The sequence below is a fragment of the Eschrichtius robustus genome, chromosome 5 (genome assembly GCF_028021215.1).
Source record: "Eschrichtius robustus isolate mEscRob2 chromosome 5, mEscRob2.pri, whole genome shotgun sequence".
Lineage (NCBI taxonomy): Eukaryota > Metazoa > Chordata > Mammalia > Artiodactyla > Eschrichtiidae > Eschrichtius > Eschrichtius robustus.
The window spans coordinates 31793319-31814723 of record NC_090828.1 but is presented as its reverse complement, the minus strand read 5'-3'; the positions used below and the strand labels follow the sequence as shown (position 1 = coordinate 31814723).

The window sequence follows — 21405 nt, the reverse complement described above, 5'->3', positions numbered from 1 at the left end:
TAAAACTCTCATGAATGAATAGGTCACAGGCAAATTCTGCCTGCACAGCCCTTATAACTGTCTACGCTTTTAAAATGGCCTTTCTTAAACAGCAGTGGCTAAGGCCGCTTCACTATACCCAGTCTTCTAAGCCCCAGGCTGCCTGTGGCACCTGGATGGCAACCCCTGGGGGTCCCCCTATCCTAGGGTGGCGATGGAGGAAGGGCAGGCCAGGCCAAGCATGGAGAATAACGGTCAATTTTATTGGGCTCAGACTAAGAACCCATGGGTCTTGAGGACCTCTGTGAATTTGTCAATTTTCTTCTCTATGTTCTTTTTGTCCTGCTTCCGTAGCCTCAGGAGCTGCTTCTTTTTCCGGTAGTGGATCTCGGCCTTCTCCTTTCTCTTCTCCTCCAGCGTGGCTGTTACTGCCTGGTACTTCCAGCCAACCTCACGAGCCAGCCGCCCTAGGTAGGCAAACTTCCGCACAGGCTTCAGACGCACAACCTTGAGGGCGGCAGGAACCACCATCCGCTGTTTCTTGTCATAGGGTGGCGGGATCCCATCAAACACCTTGGGGCGGTCCCGAGCCTCCTGGCCTCGCTTGGTCCTGTGGGGCAGCATGCCTCGCACTGTCCGCCAGAAGATGCGGCTGGGGGCTCGGAAGTGGTAGGGGCCGCCGGAGGGGTTGGTGTCCACCCGCTTGCGGAGGAAGGCCAGGTACTTCAACTTGTCTCTACAGAAATTGCCAGAAATGCTGATGCCCTCACAGCCGCACAACCACCACCTTTCCGCCCAGGAGCACCTGCTTGGCCACGATGGCGGCCCAGGAGATGGCCTCGGCCATCGAGCACCAGGACCTGCCCCTCCGCCATCTTCGGCAGCTGCCTGGGAAAGCACTCAGTGATGTCTTTCAATGAGCAGGAGTTTTTAATTTTCAATAAGTCCATTTTATTGACTTTTTTTTTTCCATCATGCTAAGGACTACGAAGAATACAATAGTAAGTAAGCAGAATACAGCATCTGCTTTTCTTAGACGCTCTCAATCTTGTAAAGGAGTAGGAAGTTTCAAGTAATACTTTGGGTCAGTTGAGATGAGTAGAGCAAGAAGAGTTAAATATAGAAATGTCCAATAGCTTCTGGCTTGGAAATGGAAAGGGGTACTGGGTTTGGCAGCATAATAGCCTCCAGAGATGTCCAAGTCTTAGTCATTGAAACTGTGAGTATATTACCTTACATGGCAAAGAGGATTTAGCACATGTGATTAAATATAATGATCTTGAGATGATCCTGGGTTATCTGGTTGTGCCCAATGTAATCACAAGGGTCCTTATAAGAGAAAGAGGGAGTCAGGAGGGTCAGAAGAGGAACCGTGACAATGGAAGCAGGTGTCAGAGTGGTGGGATTGCTGGAAGGGGCCACGAACCAAGGATTGAGGGCAACTTCTGGAAGCTGAAAAAGGGAAGGAAACATATTTCCCTCTAGAGTCTCCAGAAGCAAAGTAACTCTGCTGAAATCTTGATTTTTGTCCAGTGAGACCCATTTTGGACTTCTGAACTCCAGAATTATAAGATGCTAAGTTTGTGTTGCTTAAAACCATTAATGTGGTAATTTGTCACAGAGGCGATAGGAAAATAATACAGGTATTGAACTGAAGGGCTGCTTTTTCCTCTGGTCACAGCAGGGAGGTACCTGGCTGGGTAAATTTCTCATATGGAGGCTTCCTCATACACAGGTGATCATTGCTTACCTGTTGCTGTATGAAGGACTGAATTCAAAATGCCTGTCAGTTTCTGTCAGCCTCTGCCGCTGGAATAAATATTTGGACTCAGAATGATAGGTAGTTCTTAGGCAGGTGCTTGTAGCTACACTGGTTTCCTATGAATCAGAAGGAGTCCCTCACACTCTACCCTCACAGCCAAAGGGGATCTAAATCACGTAAGGACTGAAGGGGGGCAATGACTTTACAAGACCTGGACTTGGAAATTTTATAATACTTTTAGCACTCAATGGAACAGTCTTCTTCCCTTTGTAAAATTTAAGTCTATTCTTCAAGCTTCCTACTTATGTTCAGCAACAGAGGCTTTAATATCCCTAAACAGAGGACTAGTTACATATGAGTCTCTTGGCCATATTTCTCTTCAGCTTGATTTCCCTTTTCTTGAAGTAATTTTCTAATATTGATCCAGTGACGTTCTTGTCATGATGCCTGGATACCTTAGTGACCACTTGAGGTTAAGTCAAAATGCCTCTTTATTAAAGAAAATTCCTTAATAACCAGCACAAGATGTCCATATAAAGACTACAAGCAAACTCGAGTCCTTTGCCCAGATAATTGCATTAGAGGAGTTAGCAGCCAAGGAGATAGAATGCAGAGCGCAGAGCAGTTTCCTTCCTGTCCCTGGTGGGAACAAAGCCAAGGACACATGGTTGTCACTTTGGATTGTAAAACTCCTCCCTGTGTGTGGGGATGTACATGGACAAGCAATGAGCTGAATGTGCACAAGCATTGTATTAGATAAGAACCCTGCTCCTGGCCAAATAGCAAATAGCAGGGTGCATTGTTGAGGCTAATCCCGACTCACTTGGCCTCTCTGTGAGCAATGAATAATGCTCCACAGCCTCATGCGTCCAGGCCTTATGCTCTAAGTCCAGGCAAGGCTAGGAGGAGACCATGGGCTTAATGACTGTATTGCTCCACTATTTTTGGGGGCGGGGGGGGGAGCCGGGGCGCGGAAACACTTCATAAGGTCCTTGTGAAACAAGCCAAGACAAGATTTCAAAACAGAACAGATAAGACAAGAAGATGTTCATGAGTGGAATTAGGTTTGCAGTGTCCTAAATCTGTTTGGTTATTTACCAGATGAATAATACTTTCAAATCAGACTGGTCCTACATAGAATCAAAACAGCTATAAGAAAAAACAAAAAATTTAGATAACCAACTTTTCCTTTCTTGAGGACATGATATTGAGGAATTGGTTTCACTGACAATTTTCTCTACTTTTGTTTTAGTCGACTGAAAGAATTCACTTATTTCACTTATCTACGAAAGTTTCCATTTAGAAATGAGTTCAGTATGCAGTTGTAGTGTGTCCCTGCTTTAAACGCACACACACACCTTTCTTTCATCTCTTCTTTCCCTCTCCTGACCTGGGAGATTCTCAATATGGCAGAGGCTAAAACAATACTCTTAAAATTGAGTTGAAATTATTGTACTTTTTGTGCTATCATATGGCTCTCAGAATACTGATATCGAAGTCCACAAATAATAAATGCTGGAGAGGATGTAGAGAAAAGGGAACCCACCTACATTGTTGGTGGGAACGTAAATTGGTGCAGCCACTATGGAAAACAGTATAGAGGTCCCTCAAAAAACAAGAATAGAGTTGCCATATGATCCAACTATTCCACTCCTGGGCACACATCTGAAAAAAACTCTAATTCAAAAAGATACATGCATCCCAGTGTTCATAGCAGCACCAGTTACAATAGTCAAGACATGAAAACAACCTTAATGTCCATCAACAGATAAATGGATGAAAAAAACGTGGCATGTGTACAACATATAGACACACTGGAATAGTACTCAGCCATAAAAAAGAATGAAATAATGCCATTTGCAGCAATATGGATGGACCTAGAGATTATCATACTAAGCGAAGTAAGTCAGAAAGAGAAGGACAAATACCATATGATATCACTTACATGTGGAATCTAAAATATGACACAAATGAACTATCTGTGAAACAGAAAGAGATTCACAGACATAGAGAACAGACTTATGGTTGCCAAGGGGGAGAGAGGGGAGGGGAGGGATGGATTGGGAGTTTGGGGTTAGCAGTTGCAAACTAGTATATACAGGATGGAAAAACAACAAGGTCCTACTCTACAGCACAGAGAACTACATTCAATATCCTATAATAAACCACAATGGAAAATAATACGAAAAAGAATGTGTATATATATGTACAACTGAATCACTTTGCTGTATAGCAGAAACTAACACAACCTTATAAATCAACTATACTTCAATAAAGTAAATTTTAAAAAAAGAATACTGATATCAGGTACTCCATTTGTCGAGTTGCCAACGAAGTAGTATGTAGAGGTTGGAAATAGTGTTTGAAGAACTCTGGCTTGGAGATACACTGTTGGGACAAAAATCTCTTAAAAACCTGTTGGGCTGGAGGATGCAGCTGATTCCTGCAAATTGTGGCATTCATGAGGCAGGTGAGAACACTTTTAAAGGAGAAGGAGTTCGAGGGAGTTTGGTCCCAAGCGTTAGATAATTAGGCAAAGATAATTTAATGTAGAAAAACTCTATGGACAAAAATAGTGAATCACTGAGTCGTGGAACAGGTGGTTTTTAGAACAATTTTGACTTGAGGCTAGAAGGTCCAGGTAGGCTGGACAAAAATAGTGAATCCCTGAGTCGTGGAACAGGTGGTTTTTAGAACAATTTTGACTTGAGGCTAGAAGGCCCTCTTTCCTTAATGGCTACAGAACTACAAAAGACATTACAGTCTTAAACTTGGAAATAAAACTGAAACATGGAATTATAAAATCTAAGCGAATTGCATGCAAGTGGCCCCAGTGTTATTACTTTATGCAGCAAATGTATTATTTAGCCCCTATAATGTGCAAGGCACCTGCTAGCAGTCCGAGTGCAGCAGTGGACAAGACAGGCGTGGTCCTTATCTTCAGTGGAGCTCAATATTTGGGGAGAAGACAAATGTGATAGGCCAAAGAGTGGCCCCCAAAATGTCTACTTCCTAACTGTTGGATCTTGTAAATATGTTACCTTGCACAAAGGGACTTTGAAGATATTATTAAGCTAAGGTTCTTGAGAAGGAAAAATGAGCTTGGATTATCCAGGTAGGCCCAAGGTAATCACCAGCATCCTTATAAGAGAGAGGCAGGAGGACCAGAGTCAAGAGAGACGTGATAAAAAAAGCAGAGTCAGGAGAGAGAGAAGGGGCCACAAGCCAAGGAATGCATGTGACCTTTAGCAGCTGGAAAAGGCAAGAAAATGGATTTTCCCCTAAAGTTTCCAGAGGGAATGCAGCCCTGCTGACACCTTGATTTCAGCCCAGGGAAACCCTTTTTGGCTTTCTGACCTCCAGAAATGCAAGATAATAAACTTGTGTTATTTTAAGCCACTAAGTTTGTGGTAATTTGTTATAGCCACAATAGGCAAATAATACCAAAAAAAAAAGCAAGTAATCAGTCTAAACCCTGTTTCACAATCATTGTGACGGCGCCATGAGGAGAAAGCACAGGATGCCACTAGAAAGGGTGACAGAGTCTTGCTCTAAAACAGGACCAGAGCCCACCTCCCTGGAGGAGACGAGGAGTAAGTTGAGCAGGAGAAGATGGGGAGTGCTGTGTTGCGGGCAGAACGACCTTGCAGACCCCAGTGCATGAAGGAATTTGACTCACTGGATATGGTGGAGGGGAGGAAGGGTCCTAGTAAGTGGGTGCCAAGATCAGAGTCATGTTTTGGAAGATCTCTCTGGCTGCTGTGTGGGGAATGGATGTGAGGAAGGACAAGCAGAAGGGGGGAAGCCAGGTGAAGGCTGTTGCATTCCTCAGAGTGAGGGATGATTATGGGAGTTTGGACCAGCATGGTGATAGTGAGGGGAGGTAAGCAGATAGATTTTGGAGAGTACAGTCCATAGGACTTGGTGATCAATTGATTTAATCAATAATTGTTTTTAATTGCTAACTACTGTTCCATTACATGATTATATTATTATAGGTTTCTCAATTCTCCTGTGGATGAACATTTGGGATTTGTCCAGTTTGGGGCTATTCTGAATAACATTGCTGTCAGTATTCCTGTACAACCCTTATTATGAACATAAAGTTTCATTTCTCTTAGATAAATACCTAAGAGTCAAGCTGCTGGGTCATGAGGGAGGGGTATACTTAACTTTTTAAGAAACTGCCACACTGTTTTCCAAAGTGATTGCACAATTTCATCCTCTCTTTGATGATTTATTGGATTGTGAGGGTAGTGCAAAAAAACCAGGCGTGTTCTTTCAAACTGAACAATGTGTCCGGCTCTTTAAGCAGCTCCCTGTGTTTTGAGTGTTGAGAGAGACAGAGAGATGAAGTCCATTGTCCTATGAGCACCTTCCCTGAAAGACAGAATCCCTTGGTTCCTTGAGTAGAGGTGGGGAAAAAAATTTTTAAGTTGCTTAAATTGTCACCAAATCATTCTGGGAAGTTTTTTTTTTTTTTTTTTTTTTTTTAATTACGATGTCAGAAATTGGGAAGTAGAGCATGGAGAGAAGAGTTTAAGGGAAAGGCAAGTGTTTGGGGTTTTTGTTTTTGTTTTTTTGTTTTTTTAAACTTTGGGTTTATTTACTTTGTTAATTTATTTATTTATGGCTGTGTTGGGTCTTCGTTTCTGTGCGAGGGCTTTCTCTAGTTGTGGCAAGTGGGGGCCACTCTTCATCGCGGTGCGCGAGCCTCTCATTATCGCGGCCTCTCTTGTTGCGGAGCACAGGCTCCAGACGCGCAGGCTCAGCAATTGTGGCTCACGGGCCTAGTTGCTCCGCGGCACGTGGGATCTTCCCAGACCAGGGCTCGAACCCGTGTCCCCTGCATTGGCAGGCAGATTCTCAACCACTGCGCCACCAGGGAAGCCCTGGGAAGTATTTTGCTTGCAAACTTGTAGAGACCATATTTCACTAAATCAAATAGTAAGATTGGATCAGAGGTTCAAATTTCAGAAGCTAATTGCTCTTAGACTATTTCAGACAGGGAAACTGAGGCCCCAAGCTGTTAGGAGATGCTCATTCTCCCCTTAGTCAGTGGAAGGGAAGTCTGGTCTTGATCTACTCTGTGGCCTATTCTGTGTGCTACTCTCTCTTTCAGACCTTCCCCATTCCCATTTTTTAGCCTCCAAATTTGCAAGTTTAGGCAAAGGCCTCACCCTCTTCATCACTCATCACTCACTAAACAGAATCCTTTCCGTCAATTGTCCCTTAAGTCCTGCCTCTAAAAAGGAAAATGTTCCAGCTAAGGGGTATCATCCAAACCAGGATTTTGAGAGATAAGAGGGTACCAACCAGAAAGGACACTGAGATCAGCCAGGACTGTCTCAGGCAAACCAGGGTGTACAGCCTCTGGTCTGGAAATCTAAATTGATCTATTGATACATAGTAAAGTACCAAAGGAAGGACTATGAAAGGTATACCAACTAGAATGAGAGCTGAATACATAGAGCCCTAAAGCCAAGCAGACTATGAGTTTCAAGGGAGATCTGAGAAAGAGATTACAAGTGAATGATGATCTTAAACAGCTTTGGCTTATAAGAAAACTGGAGAGGCCAGGAAAGTATGTTACAAAATGCCTAGGTGGATATAAATGGATTCCTTTTTGATTGATTATTCTTTTACCTAGGGAGTAAGAAATCCTTGAATTTAGAAGAAGGGGTTGAGTGATGGCTCCCACCAATGGATATGACCACCCCAAACCTCTGGTGGGACTTTATTCTGAAAAGTGGTCTTCGCAGATGCCAGTAAGTCAAGGATCTCCAGATGAGATCATCCTGGGTTATCTGAGTGGGCCCGAAATCCTATGACAAGGGTTCTTATAAGAGAAAGGCAGAGGGAGAGGAGGAGAGGGCTATGTGAAGAGAGGGGCAGAGACTTGAGTTCTGCAGCTACAAGTCAGGGAACACCTGGAGCCACCAGAAGCCAGAAGAGGCAAAGAAGGATTCTCCCTTAGACCCTTGCATGAGAGTTCAGTCCTGCCATCACCTTGATTTCAGATTTCTGGCCTCCAGAACAGTGAGAGAATGAGTTTCTGTTGATTTTAAGCCTCCCGATTTGGGGTAATTTGTTACACAACTACAGGAAACTAACATAGGGTGAAAGGGAGACTCTTGGTAAGCAGATCTGAGGCTGGGGAGGGAGGCAATGAATATATGAGTATGAATGGGTGTGAAATTCCAGCTAAGTCCAGACAGAGTGGAATCTAAGGGCAGGAGAAAAATAATAATAATAATAAAAGCGGAAATTGTGTACATGGCCAGCTTCTCTTACAGGGTCACAGCCAGGGTGACCTCAGGACAGCTCTCTCACTCTGCTGTTAAATTATCCACCCAGTTTGGAAACAAAAATCCAGTCAGAGATTGGGAGGAACCTACTCCCCCCATCTATCCTGTAGGTTCCATAAATACAGGCAACTTCTTCACTTAGTTCAGGCTCATTACCCATAAATCAAGCCACACAATTCAGTTCTTTTAATCATTTTTCTCATTATTTTTCGTTCTCTGTTTTAGTTGTCTCATATTTCTTCACTTCTGTCAACCAGTCCCTTGGTTATACATTTTTCTTGTCATTTGCCTTGGAAAAACAAAACTAAACAGCCTAATTAGTATAGTTTGTATGAAAGATGTGACTTTTTAGGGGGGAAGAAGTTGCTCTTAACTGCTGATTCACATTGTAAACATCTTTGACGACTGTGAGTGTATTGGATTTCTGGTCCCCACAGGGCCCTTCATGGGGTCCACAGACTCTGTCCAAAAATGGTGACTCAGGCGTGACTGTAGCAGAGTGACCTGGACATGGGGACGCGTGGCTAAGACTAGGGTGGCATGTGGTGGGGAGAGATGTCCATTCTCAGCTAGCGCTCCACCAAACTGGGTGTCTATGTTTAAAATTTTAAACCCAGGATTTTAAAAAGGAGGGCATTTAATCCTGAAAAAAAAAATAACAACTCTCTTTGAAATATATTCTCTTTAATCCAGCAGCACTTGATGTTTGCAGATGGTTTTCCTCTGCAAAGGCTAAGGAGAAAAACATTCCTAAACCTGGTTCTTGAACTTCAAGCCCCAGCATCAGAGGATTAAGTTGCTAAATTTGATTCAAATTTAAAATTGAGTTTAGAATTGGGAAAGGCGGTATAAGGGGGTGGCTAAAAGCCTGAGCTTCAGGTTAAGCTGGATGTGTGTTTTGAAGTGCAAACATGTCCTGCTCTGATACCTGGTCTCCATGATAATAGGGCTGTTGTGAGCATCAAAGGAGAAATGTCTGCAAGGACCAGGCACACAGTAACTGCTCATTAAATATGTTCATTTCAACAACACTGGGGTGGGCTTACCCCACCATGAAGTGTGGAAGTGAGATCTACCCCTTTTCTCCTTTTGAAGCCATTCATGAATTCTACCATTTAAGCAGTTAAGGAAAACCTCAAGGAGGGGTCCCAGCAGCCCCTCCTGGCCTTTCTACCACAGCCCTCACCATCCACTAGGAGGCACTGTGCTCAGCCTCGTCTGCACCAGCCTTGGGCTGTCTGACTCTTGGCTGAGATTCCCAAGTGTGGCCTGCAGCTTCCAGCCTCTCCAGGACCCATGCAGCCAGCCCTATTTGAGTCCTTCCTACCCTGGTGCAGGTCCCTGACCCTCTCAGGGCCCTGAAGAGCCCAGCTTCCAGCTTTAGATTGGGCCCCCTCAACCCTGAGAAACACTTTGAGACAATCCAGTCCCGTGGCATCAGGGGTCTGGACTTTGGAAAATGAAAGCTTCTCAATTCTTTCCCAGATCCAGGGACATGTAAGGCACTGGGTACAAATCCATTCTAAGAGGGAGAAAACATCACTTTCATCATGTTCAGTTGGTTAAAGCAGTTGTAGACTCAGCCCAGAGTCAGATGAGAGGATAATACTCAAAAACTTGGATACTGAAAGGCATGGTTCTTTGGGGTCATCAAAGTAACAGTCTATCATATCTAGTTTGTAGGTTCTATAGTACTTCCAAAACAGTACTTGGTCTCATGTGTACTATTCAACTGAACACATATTTATGAATACGATCAGTTTCAAGTCACTCTACTAAGTTTCGTTTTGTTTTGCTTTGTTTATGAAATGGATGCTTGTTTCTGCTTTACTTAGGGGGTCTCACAGTTGAACAGACAGAACAAATACACATGTACACAAATTCCAGTGGAAGGCATATTACAAACCCTTGCTATTTAAATAAGTCAGAAAAGAAGAGGATTTAGTGAAAAGAAAGATTATTTTGAGATATAGGATTATGGGAAAGTTTCATGGAAATTGCTGGGAATGTGCTTCAGAAATTGTAAACCACGATTAAAAAATATATTGCCTCGTTGTTATAAAATCATAGCCTCTGCAATAACTATATTTAGGAGTTTCTGCTTCCTCAACGTCGAGTGGACCAATCTGTTCACTTCGCAAAAGCATACTGGTGAAGAGTTTGGGCTCTGGAGTCAGCCCACCTGGTTGAAATCCTAGCTGTGTGACCTTGGGCAAGTTACTTAACCTCTTTGCGCCTCAATGGCATGACCTTAAGGTGGAGAGAATATTATCTTTCTCATCAGGTTTTTTGATTTAATGTATTTGAGGTGCCTAGAATGGTGCTTAACACATAAAAAAATGCTCGTGAGTGTTAAGTGTTGTCAATGATTATGATGGGCTGAATGTTGGCCCTCCCCCAAGATGTGCACCTCCACAGGAATCTGTGAATATGTTATCTCACATGGCAAAAGGGACTTTGCAGAGGTGATTAAGGGTCTTGAGATGGGGGGAGGGTATCCTGGATTATCCAGGTGGGCTGATGTGATGTGATGATCACAAGGATCCTCATAAGGGGCAGGCAGGAGGGTCAGATTTCAGAGAAGGTACGATGATGATGGAAGCAGATGTCAGAGAGACGCTGAGAGAGTCATTGACCCAGGCAGCCTGTAGAAACTGGAAAAGGCAAGGGACAGATTCTCTCCCAGAGCCTCTGGAAGGAACACATCCCTGCTGACCCATTTTGGACTTCTGACCTCCAGAACTATAAAATAATAAATCTGTGTTGTTTTCACGAAGTTTGGGGGAATCTGTTACAGCAGCAATAAGAATTAATGCGATGATGATGATAATGATGATATGATCATCTGAAAGCCAGTGCCACCTACACACAATCAAGAAACAGAATCTAACCAATCAGAAAAGTGTACGCTCTCTAACCCTAGGGAAAGATATCAGGTAGGGGGCTTGACAAGACTGAAGTGATTCTGTGCATTTGATTCAGTCAAGCTGTCACAGTTGTTTTTTTTCTTTTTAGATTTTGAAGCCACTAGTTCAAACATCAAAACAATGCTAACTACTTTGCATTTATATTTTATGACTTGTTTTTGAAACTTTTCATCAATATTTTATCGTGAAGTCACGCATTTTACTTTAATTATATATTTTATAAAGGTTTTCATCATGCTGAAGTATGATTTTCTTATGTATTGGGACCATTTTGGGGTTCTTTTCACCTTTGGGTTACACATCTCTAAGCATGTTACAGCAGGTAAAGAGAAGTATTCAACATTCTGAAGTTACTAACAATTCACTTCTGCATAGTACTTTACAGTTTACATGGTTCTTTTGTCAACCTCATCTCACTTTACCCTTACAACACTCCTGTGAGAGGAAAACTAGACTTAGGGAGGCGGAGGATGAATTATGGGAGTGGCATAGCTATTAAGTAGTAGAGCCAGGTTTCAACACAGGCCTCTTGACTCAAAGAGTACTATCCCTCAGATATCTTCAAAGAGTTTCAGGAAAAATTTCAGAGACTTATCTGTTTGGAAAACAAGGCTTCCCATCTCTCCCTTTCTCTCCCCCACTGCTCGTTTACTTTGGAAACACCTAAAATGTTCCAGATGTGAAGATACATGCATGACGTGCAATACAGCTGTCATTGAAGTCCAAGTTTGAACACTGGTCCATTAAAGCATGTGTATTCCCATGATCAAAAGCAAGACGTTGGAAGCTGGGTGCTAAATATTTGTTAACACTATCAATAGAAGACACATTTTTTAGGGACTTGGGGTTGTGAGTGAGGGTTGTGGAGTAAGAGAAGGTAATATGACTTCTTGGCTACCAGCCATTCTTTCAGAATCACTCCAAGTTCAATTTCAACCTAGTAAGCCAAAAGTCTAAAATGTTTAATGAAAAACTTGGCTGTGGACTTCCAATATAGTTCCTAGTAAAAAAAATCTGAATTCACGTCTTAGCTCTTTGGATTTGGGGACAAAAGAAGATATTGATTACCAGTAAGAACAACTGTGAGCAATGCTGGAGCTGTTGCGGGAATTTCTGCTGCAATGCTTACTCAGCCTATCATGTTATAGCACCTTTGGAAACAATTGTGCAGGCAGGGATTAAACAATAAAGAAATGCAGAGGAGCCTGAAGGAAGCAGAAATAGCCTATATCACTAAAAATAAACAAACCACTAAAAATAAACAAACACACAGACTTGGAGACATCTCCACCAGTAGAATTAGCCTTAAATAATGATGACAATGAAATCTCACCCCTTCCATGGAGCTTTTCCTTTGACCTTGACCAAATATCACCTTCCAATTATGAAGTTCTGTAACACCTAAGTTCTAGCACTTTTAGAGCTGAAATGGGAATCCTAGAAAGCATCTGAGGGAAATAATCTAGCCAGCTGGCTGAACACAAAATCAAGATTAATAAAAAATAATAGCTTTACCATAAATTAGCAAAAACCAATTAGAAATACAATGGGAAAAAACAAATCCCATTCACAATAGAAACGAAAGATATAATACCTAGCAATAAATCTAACAAGAATGTGCAGGCCCTATGTAAGTAAAACTAAAATGCTACTGAAGGAAATATGGAAGATCTAAATAAATATGGAAGATTTACATAAATGGAGAGTTATGCTATGTTCCTCCTAGATGGAAATACTGAAAATTTTAAGATATCGATTCTTCCCAAATGAATCCATAAATTCAATGTAATCTCAATCAAAATTCTACTGAATTTTCACAGAAATTGACAAGCTTGTTTTAAAATTCATATGGAAGTGAATATGGACAGAATTAACTAAGGCCTTTAAAAAAAAATAAACAGAGGCATTACTCTAACAGATTGCAAAACATACCATAAATCTATAGCTGTTAAAAGAGTGTGATTTTAGCATAGAAATGTGTTTTAAAAATCAGTGGGAAAAATCAGTGGGATGGGATGGTTTAAAAGTATAGAAAGAGAATCATGTGTTTATGGGAATATAGTACACGATAAAGGTGGTATTTAAAATTAATGAGTATAAAAGTTATGGATGCATTCTGCAACAAGTAACAGACACCTGAAAAACAGTGGCTTCATCAAACATGGATTTATTTTCCTCACGTAAAAAGTAGAGGCTCTGAAGATCCATGTTCCCTTCAGCTTTTTATTCCAACCTCCTAACCACATGTTCTTACCTTCATGTTCATTGCCTCCTAGGCAACCAGCTGCCCATCCTTCAGTCTCATGTCCCCATTTTAAGTAGGAGTAAAAAAATAAAATCAAAGAATAACGAATGTTTCTTGAAAGCAGGACTTTTCTAGAAGTCCCAGTAGGCTTCTGCCTCCATCTTGTTGGTGAGAACTCTTGTCATGCCATCACAACACAAGTTATAGTCATCTTAAAATTCTTTTATCTTTGAACTTGTGTGTTATAAGTGAAGTCCAATGGGACAATGGAGCATGTGCATGAACCCAGGAGGTATGTGCAATATGCATGCTCACTGGTCTGGTTGCCCTGCTCATGTATAGCACTCACGATGACCAATGAGCAAAGAATTCTAGTGGATCCATGATACATGGAAATTCAGTGAGACTCAAAGCAAATACAAAATAAGCACACTGTATCTGTAACTGAGGAAGTGGGGGCTGTGACAGCCCTAAGAGGCATGTTTTCCATTCAAACCAGAAATTGCTTCAAACACAGAAGCAAGTTCCTTTTCCTTTCTGTTGTTCCTTACTAATCAGTAAGTTTAAGGTAGAGAGTGTTGATGGAATGTGCATGTATCAAAAAGTGACATTTAAAAAGTTGAATTAGTTTTGTACAGTGTTGTCACCATTCTAGTAAGAATAAAATACATATGCATGTACAAGCCATGATATATTGATACAAATTGTACAATTTCAGTGATTGTGCAAAGAAGTTATGCACAGGGCTGTGAGCATGTCAGGACTGTTCACATGACTAGAAAAGACCTGAGAATACCCTAAGCTCTCATCTTTGGATAATGAAATCTCTGGTGAATTACTAGGGACCACCAAAGCTAGCCAAGCAGAGAGTTCAGTGGCCACACATGACAAAGAATACAGGCTCTACAGAATTGTTCAGAAAATTTACTAAGTAAACAACAACTACAAAAAACAGCAATAATAGCAAACTCTGGAAATGGGGCAGACTCTGAATTCTAGAATTGGCACATTGTATTATTTTAAATGTCCAGTTTTCAACAACAACAAAAAATATAAGACATGCAAATATACAAGAAAGTATAAACCATACACAGAGGGAGGAAAAAGCAATCAATAGAGCCTGTCCTTGAGGGAGCACTAGTCAAAGACTTTAAATCAACTGTTTAAAATATGTTACAAACAAACAAACAAAAAACCTAAAGGAAGCCATGTTTAAAGAGCTAAAGGGGAGTATGAGATTAATGTTTCATCAAATAGAGGATATTGTAAAGAAACAGAAATAACAAGAAAAGACCAAATAGAAACACTGAAATTGAAAAGTATAATAACTGAAATTTTAAAATTCACTACAGGGGTTAAACAACAGATTAGATCAGGCAGAAGAAAGAATCAGTGAACTTGATCATGTTAATTGAGATGATCTAGTCTGAGGAAAAGAAGTGTAAAAGAATTAAAAAAGATAAAGAACAGGGCTTCCCTGGTGGCGCAGTGGTTAAGAATCTGCCTGCTAATGCAGGGGACACGGGTTCGAGCCCTGGTCTGGGAAGATCCCACATGCCACGGAGCAGCTGGGCCCGTGAGCCACAACTACTGAGCCTGCGCGTCTGGAGCCTGTGCCCCGCAACGGGAGGGGCCGCGATAGTGAGAGGCCCGCGCACCGCGATGAAGAGCGGTCCCCGCACCGCGATGAAGAGTGGCCCCCGCTTGCCGCAACTAGAGAAAGCCCTCGCACGAACCGAAGACCCAACACAGCCAAAAATAAAAATAATAAATAAATAAATAAAGTAGCTATAAAATTAAAAAAAAAAAAAAAAAAGATAAAGAACAGAGTCTGAGATATGTCAACCATACTATCATATGCACAGTGAGAGTTCCAGAAGGAGAGGAGATAGAGAAAAGAGCAAAAAGAATATTTGAATAAATAATGGTTGAAAATTTCTCAAATTTGATGAAAAACATTAATCTACATATCCAAGAACTCCACTGAACTCCAAGTAGTATAAACTCAGAGATTCATACCGAGATACATCATACTCAAACTCTCTAATACCAAACGCAAAGAGAGAATCTTGAAAGCAGCAAGAGAGTAGCAACTCATTACATACGAAAAAAAAAAAAAAAAAAAGGCTTCAATAAGTTTAGCAGCCAATTTTTCTTTAGAAACCATGGAGGCCAGAAAGCAGTGCTGACAGCAGTTTCTTTCAAAGTGCTGAAAGAAAAAGGTGTAAATCAAGAAATCTGTGTACTGCAAAATTATCCTTTGAAGAAGAAATTAAGACATTGTCAAATAAACAAGCACTGAGACAGTATTCATGTATTTTTTGTTTATAACACTTTTTGTCTCCTAACTTTAAAGACAGCTACAGAAAATAATAATTGTAAATCTGTATTGAAGGGTACACAGTGCAAAAATATGTAATTTTTATAATAATAACAGTACAAAGAAGTTACATAGGAACAATGTTTTGTATACTATTAAAATTAAGTTGGTTTTAATTTAAAATGGACTGTTTTAAATTAAGATGTTAATTGTAATTCCCAGGACAACTACCAAGAAAATAATTCAAAAATATATAGTAAAAGAATTAACAAGAGAATTAAAATGCTACACAAGAAAATAGTTACTTAACACAAAAGAAGGCCGTAAAGGAGTAATACAGGAACAAGAAGACATAAGATATGTAGGAAACAAATGGTAAAATGGCAGATGTAAATCCTACCTTTATTAGTCTGCTCAGGCTGCCATAAGAAAATACCACAGACTAGGTAGCTTAAACAACAGATACTTGTTTTCTCACAGTTTTGGAAACTGTGCTAGCAGGGCTGGTTCTGGTGAAGACTCTCTTCCTAGCTTGCAGATGGTCACCTTCTCACTGTGTCATCACATGGGCTTTTCTCTGTGAACACACAGAGAGAAAGACCTCTGGTGTCTCTTCCTCTCTTAGAAGAATATAAGTCCTATTGGATTAGGACCCCACTTTTATGACCTCAATTAACCTTAACTACCTCTTTTAAGGTCCTTTCTCCAAATATAGTCACATTGGAGGTTTGGGCTTCCACACATGAATTTTAGGGGGCACAGTCAATAAAACTATCTTAGTAATTACAGTAAATGTAAAAGGAATAAACACCCCAATTAAAGTAAATGATTGGCAGAATGAGTTAAAAAAATTTGACTCAACTACATACTGTCTACAAAAGACATACTTTAGATTCAAAGACACAGATAGATTGAAAGTAAAAATAACAGAAAAATATACACCTTAAAACAATGATCAAAAGAGAGCTGAAGTGGCTGAAGATAAAATAGACTTGAAGAAAAAACTGTTACCAGAGATGAAGGACATTTTATAATGATAAAAGGGTCAAGAAAATATAGGATATATATGCATCATACAGAGGTATTATATATTACATACATTATACATCTATATATAATATATAATATGTATATATTATATGATATAATATAGATGTATAATATATACTGTATAAATATATATATTATATATTGCATATATATATATACCTAACAAGAGAGCACCCAAAATACATTATATATTATATACTTTATCATCTATATTATATTGTATAATATATATATATTATATATTAAATATAGATGTATAATATATATTGTATAAATAAATATATATTTTATAATATACATATAGTGTGTGTCTATATATATATAAAACAACAGAGCACCCAAAATACATGAAGCAAAAACTGGCAGAATTAAAGGGAGAAATAGACAAGTCAACAACAATAATGGGAGATTTCAATATACAACTTCCAATGATGGGTAGAACAACTAGCCAAAAGATTAACAAGGAAATAGACTTGAATAACTCCATAAAACAACTAGATATAACAGACATCTATAGAAAACTCCATTCAATAATGACAGAATACATATTCTTCTCAATTGTACATGGAATATTCTCCAGGACAAACCATATGTTAGGTCATAAAAAAGTCTCAAAAAATTTAAAAGGATTGAAATAATACAAAGCATGTGTTTCCCAATCACAATGGAATGAAGTTAGAAATCAATAACAAGCAAATTTGGGAAATTCACAAAAATGCAGAAATTAAGCAACACACTCTCAATAACCAACGGGTCCAAGAATAAAGCCACAAGGGAGATCAGAAAATACTTTGAGATGCATGAAAATGAAAACAAACTTACCAAAATTTATGGGATGCAGCTAAAGCAGTGGAGAACTTTTGCCCTATCTGCCTTGTTTGAAATTCATAAGAATGCACTCAAGTGCAGTAATACAATTTTTAAAAGTTTGTAATTGTCAAAAGTTTATCAATTCCTCATTTAACAGTTGGAGACCCAGTGGTCCAGAAAGGTTGAACAATTTTCCTACAGTCACAGTGCTCATCAGTGGAGACTCAGTAGAACCCAGCGACCCCAAGTTCCTGCATTATTTGTGGATCCATCACACATCCCTTCCTTCTCCATCATACTTCTGTATTACACCACTAATATTCAAATCATTCTTTCTTTGCTGTCACAGACTACAATTCATTGTGCATTTACTTTAATCCACTAGACTATTAGTTCATCAAATATGAAGACTTCCTTGTGTTTCTCTGGGTGCATTTGCATGGCACTTTGAATAGTAATTATGAAAGCATACTTCAGGCACCCATTATATTGCAGGCACTGGGCTAGGCAGTAGAGACAAAAGGTGAACAAGACACAGTCCCTTCCACTGAGGAGGTCAGTCACAGTCTAGTACATGCTCAATAAATTCTTTGCTGATAAAGTAAATGGATTATGAAGCCTCCAAATAGACCATCCTGCTTACTTAATACCACTTTCTATGTTTACTGAAATACTTTAAAACATCATATAAAAAGCTCAGAATGAAGAGCTAATCAGACACTTACTTCTCCAACAGTATATTAAAACCACTAGTGAGCATCCCAAACTCACCTTTTTCAGACCAAAAAGGTCTAAAATAAGGTCTAAGTAAAGCTTTTCCCATCCAGACAGGTGATTTGTGCCAATAAATGCGGTCATACGCTTCCAAGCAGTAGGTCCTTGGGGATATTTCCTGCACTTTGAAAAATAAACTTAAGGGAGATTTCTTTTTAAATTATTGACAGCAACAATATAAAATGCATCCCTAGTTTAGAAAGTAAATTCAATTGCAGATGCAAAGTTAACATACTCACACAGAGAAAGAAACCTGAAAGAAACGGGTTGCATTGCAGACTGGATTGGTCAGGTCTAGGTCTTTCTAAAGAGCAGTAGTTTCCTGGGCCTTTCCTAGCTCTGTTACCACCAGACACACACAACTGCTGTAGAAGGGATAGTGCCAAGGCTCTGAGGAGCTGGGCAACACTGGTTTCTATTCTCTGTGGGCTCTGAGTGTCAGGCTGCTGCAAAATGTAGCCCTGGGAAGACCCTGCATGTTTGCTTTCAGAGGTCACGCTGCCTCTTGATGCTTGCTGGATCTTTTCCCTAAACAAACAAACAAAAAAGCTCTGTTACTGACCAGTTCAGTTACAAAGGATAAAGGCTGGAAAGGCTGGAGAAGAGTTCATGGGTAATAGGAGGTTTCAAAAATGGGACCCAGAATTGGAGTCATGGTGACCTAGAACCTAAAGAAGCATTTTCATTACTTCTAAATTGATGGCCCAAGTCACTGAATTCAGATTTTAAAAAATCTTAACTTAGTACTTATCAGTATTTAGTGACTATTTTAGTCAGGGTTGGCTAGGTTATGCTGCAGTAAAACAAACAAACAAACAAACAAAACAAACAAAAACTCCACATATCTTAGTGGATGTTAATAAAGTTTTATTTCTGGTTCTTGTAATATGTCTATCACAGGTTGGCAGAAGCCTCTGCCCATTGTAGACACTCAGAATTCTGGGCTACTGGAGCTGCCACCATCTCAAACACTGCTGGTCACCATGTGAGAGGAAAGACAGATCTGGAGGATCTTTTTCTGGCAATTACATGGTCTTGCTCAAAGTGACACATATCCCTCCACTGACAACACATTCGACAGAGCTAGTCACGTGACCCCACCCAACCTCAAGGGGGCAGGAAGTGCAAGCCTACTGCTGCACCCAAAGTCAGGGAGCCAGAAATATTTGGAGAACAGCAATGACCTTCACAGGTGTAATAATGATAATCAAAGCAAAACAGAAATTCCAGTATTCCAGTTAGTAAACCTCTGCCTATGTACCATCAACCCTTCATCAAAAACATTTCAGCTCCTACTAGGGGCCAGGCTCTGCATTACTGTATTCCAAACATCTGCCCCATTATTTTGTGATCAGCCCTGTCCTGTTCAGCCCATCATTTATGTACGAGCAGGCAATTTGGACACATACCTTCTACGTCTCCGTTGATTGCAGAACCTACCGGGTGGATAAGCTGTGATTAAATAATCAGTTCAACTGAAAATTGCAGGTGGAGTCATTTCAGAACAGGTTCTGCTGCAGTAGAATATGGGGCTTAATATGATTTGGAGTTTGATATCTGTAAAGACAGGGTTGCAAACTCAACTGCCCGCAGGGGACAGACAGGTAATGTAACATAAAGGCATGGAGAGGCTGGGTGTGGGAAGCGAGGAGTGGCGGGGACTAAGCTGAACCGGAGAGAACATGAAAGGGGCAGAAGTTCTCATCTGGATTCTTATGGGAAATTTTGGTTTGGGATTTTGGTCCCCCCAAAAATCTATTTTTAAAAATTACACTCTATGAACCAAATAAAGCATATTATAAGCAAAATTTCACCTGCAGGCTACCAATTTGCACTCTCTGCTGAAAAGGTTTGGGTTATTAATATGCGTCCCATGAGGCTGATTATTTCCTGTTAGGTGCCACTTCGTGTTAGGCACGCAGGCTCACACTTTAGGGGCCTGACACTGGGTTAATGATGGAAGGGGCATCTGAAGCCACAGGCTGTGAGTGAGGACGCAGGGTTATGGTTGAATTATTGAAAGAAAGGGGCAGAGAGGGCATGAGGTTTACCTTGATGAACTAAGAATCCTTCTATAGAAAGATCACTCTAACAAATTGAAAGGACGCTTTTTAATAATAGCCAATATTTCCTTTTAAACACAGAGAGTACTGAAATACATATTCAAATAAACAGCATTCAGTTACAGTTAATGTTTGGCTGTCACTAAATTTCATCATTACTAACTTGTATTGTGATAAATTTTTATCTCATCCAATGCACGCCCTCAAGTTTTCACCTCAGCTCCAAGCTCCTCCTCAGAGTATATGTACAGGATTGTTTAGTGATTTCAGAACATGGAATATGGAGCCAAATTCGCCTTCATCAGCTTCATCGCCTTAGTAAGTGGCTGAACTTCTCTGTGCCTCAATTTCTTATCAGAAAAATGAGGATAATAATAGCACCTTCCTTTCTTACATTAGTTTCTTAACACTTTCTTATTAACGATAAGAAACTTCTGTGTTGTCACTCTTTACTAGAAAGAAAATAGTTTAATTTTTTGTTTTCCAACAAACTCTGTCCTTGACATCTATTCTTTGAGTGTTTTTCAAAATTTTTGAAAATAAAGGAATGTCTGTACAGCTTCAGCAAAATCTTAGCACAATGGTCCTTCTTTAATTTAGTTTCATTACCATTTCAGAACCTTGTTCTGGTCAGTACTTCTCAGAAAGCCCAAACCTTGCCTCCTTTAGTTAGCTGGTGACTCCTATCTCACACCCCATCCTTCTGCAGACACTTTCAAATGCACTTGAACACCATAGACCAATCACGTAGCAGAGTAAACAATAATTTCTTCACAGGGGACTCCTAGGGGGATCTGTGGTGTTTGGATAATCTGCAGTCATGGAAACAGCAGATGAAGTGTTTGGGTCATTGGAATGCTTTTAACTCACTCTTCCTGTGGCAGAGACTACTAATTGCTTCTAGGTAGCTTTTTTCCTATTCCTTTTTAGAAAATTTTAGCTGAGTACATTGCTGTCCCACTGAAACATTTGTCTTGCAGCTTAATGTTGTCGTATGAAAGTGTTGGCCAAAGAGATGTAAGCAGGAATGCTGTGAGCCTTCCAGGAATTCTTCTTAAAGAGAAAGTACCAATCTTTTCTTCAAACTTTATCATGACACCTTGAATGTGAATATAATGGCTGAAGCTCCAGCAGCTACTTCAGACTATGATGTTTAAGACAGCAATT

General features: G+C 40.2%; 1 pseudogene; it reads right to left on the bottom strand.

Annotated features, from left to right (window-relative positions):
• Positions 1–239: 239 nt before the first annotated feature.
• LOC137764787 (large ribosomal subunit protein uL13 pseudogene) lies at positions 240–854 on the bottom strand (annotated as a pseudogene).
• Positions 855–21405: the final 20551 nt, after the last annotated feature.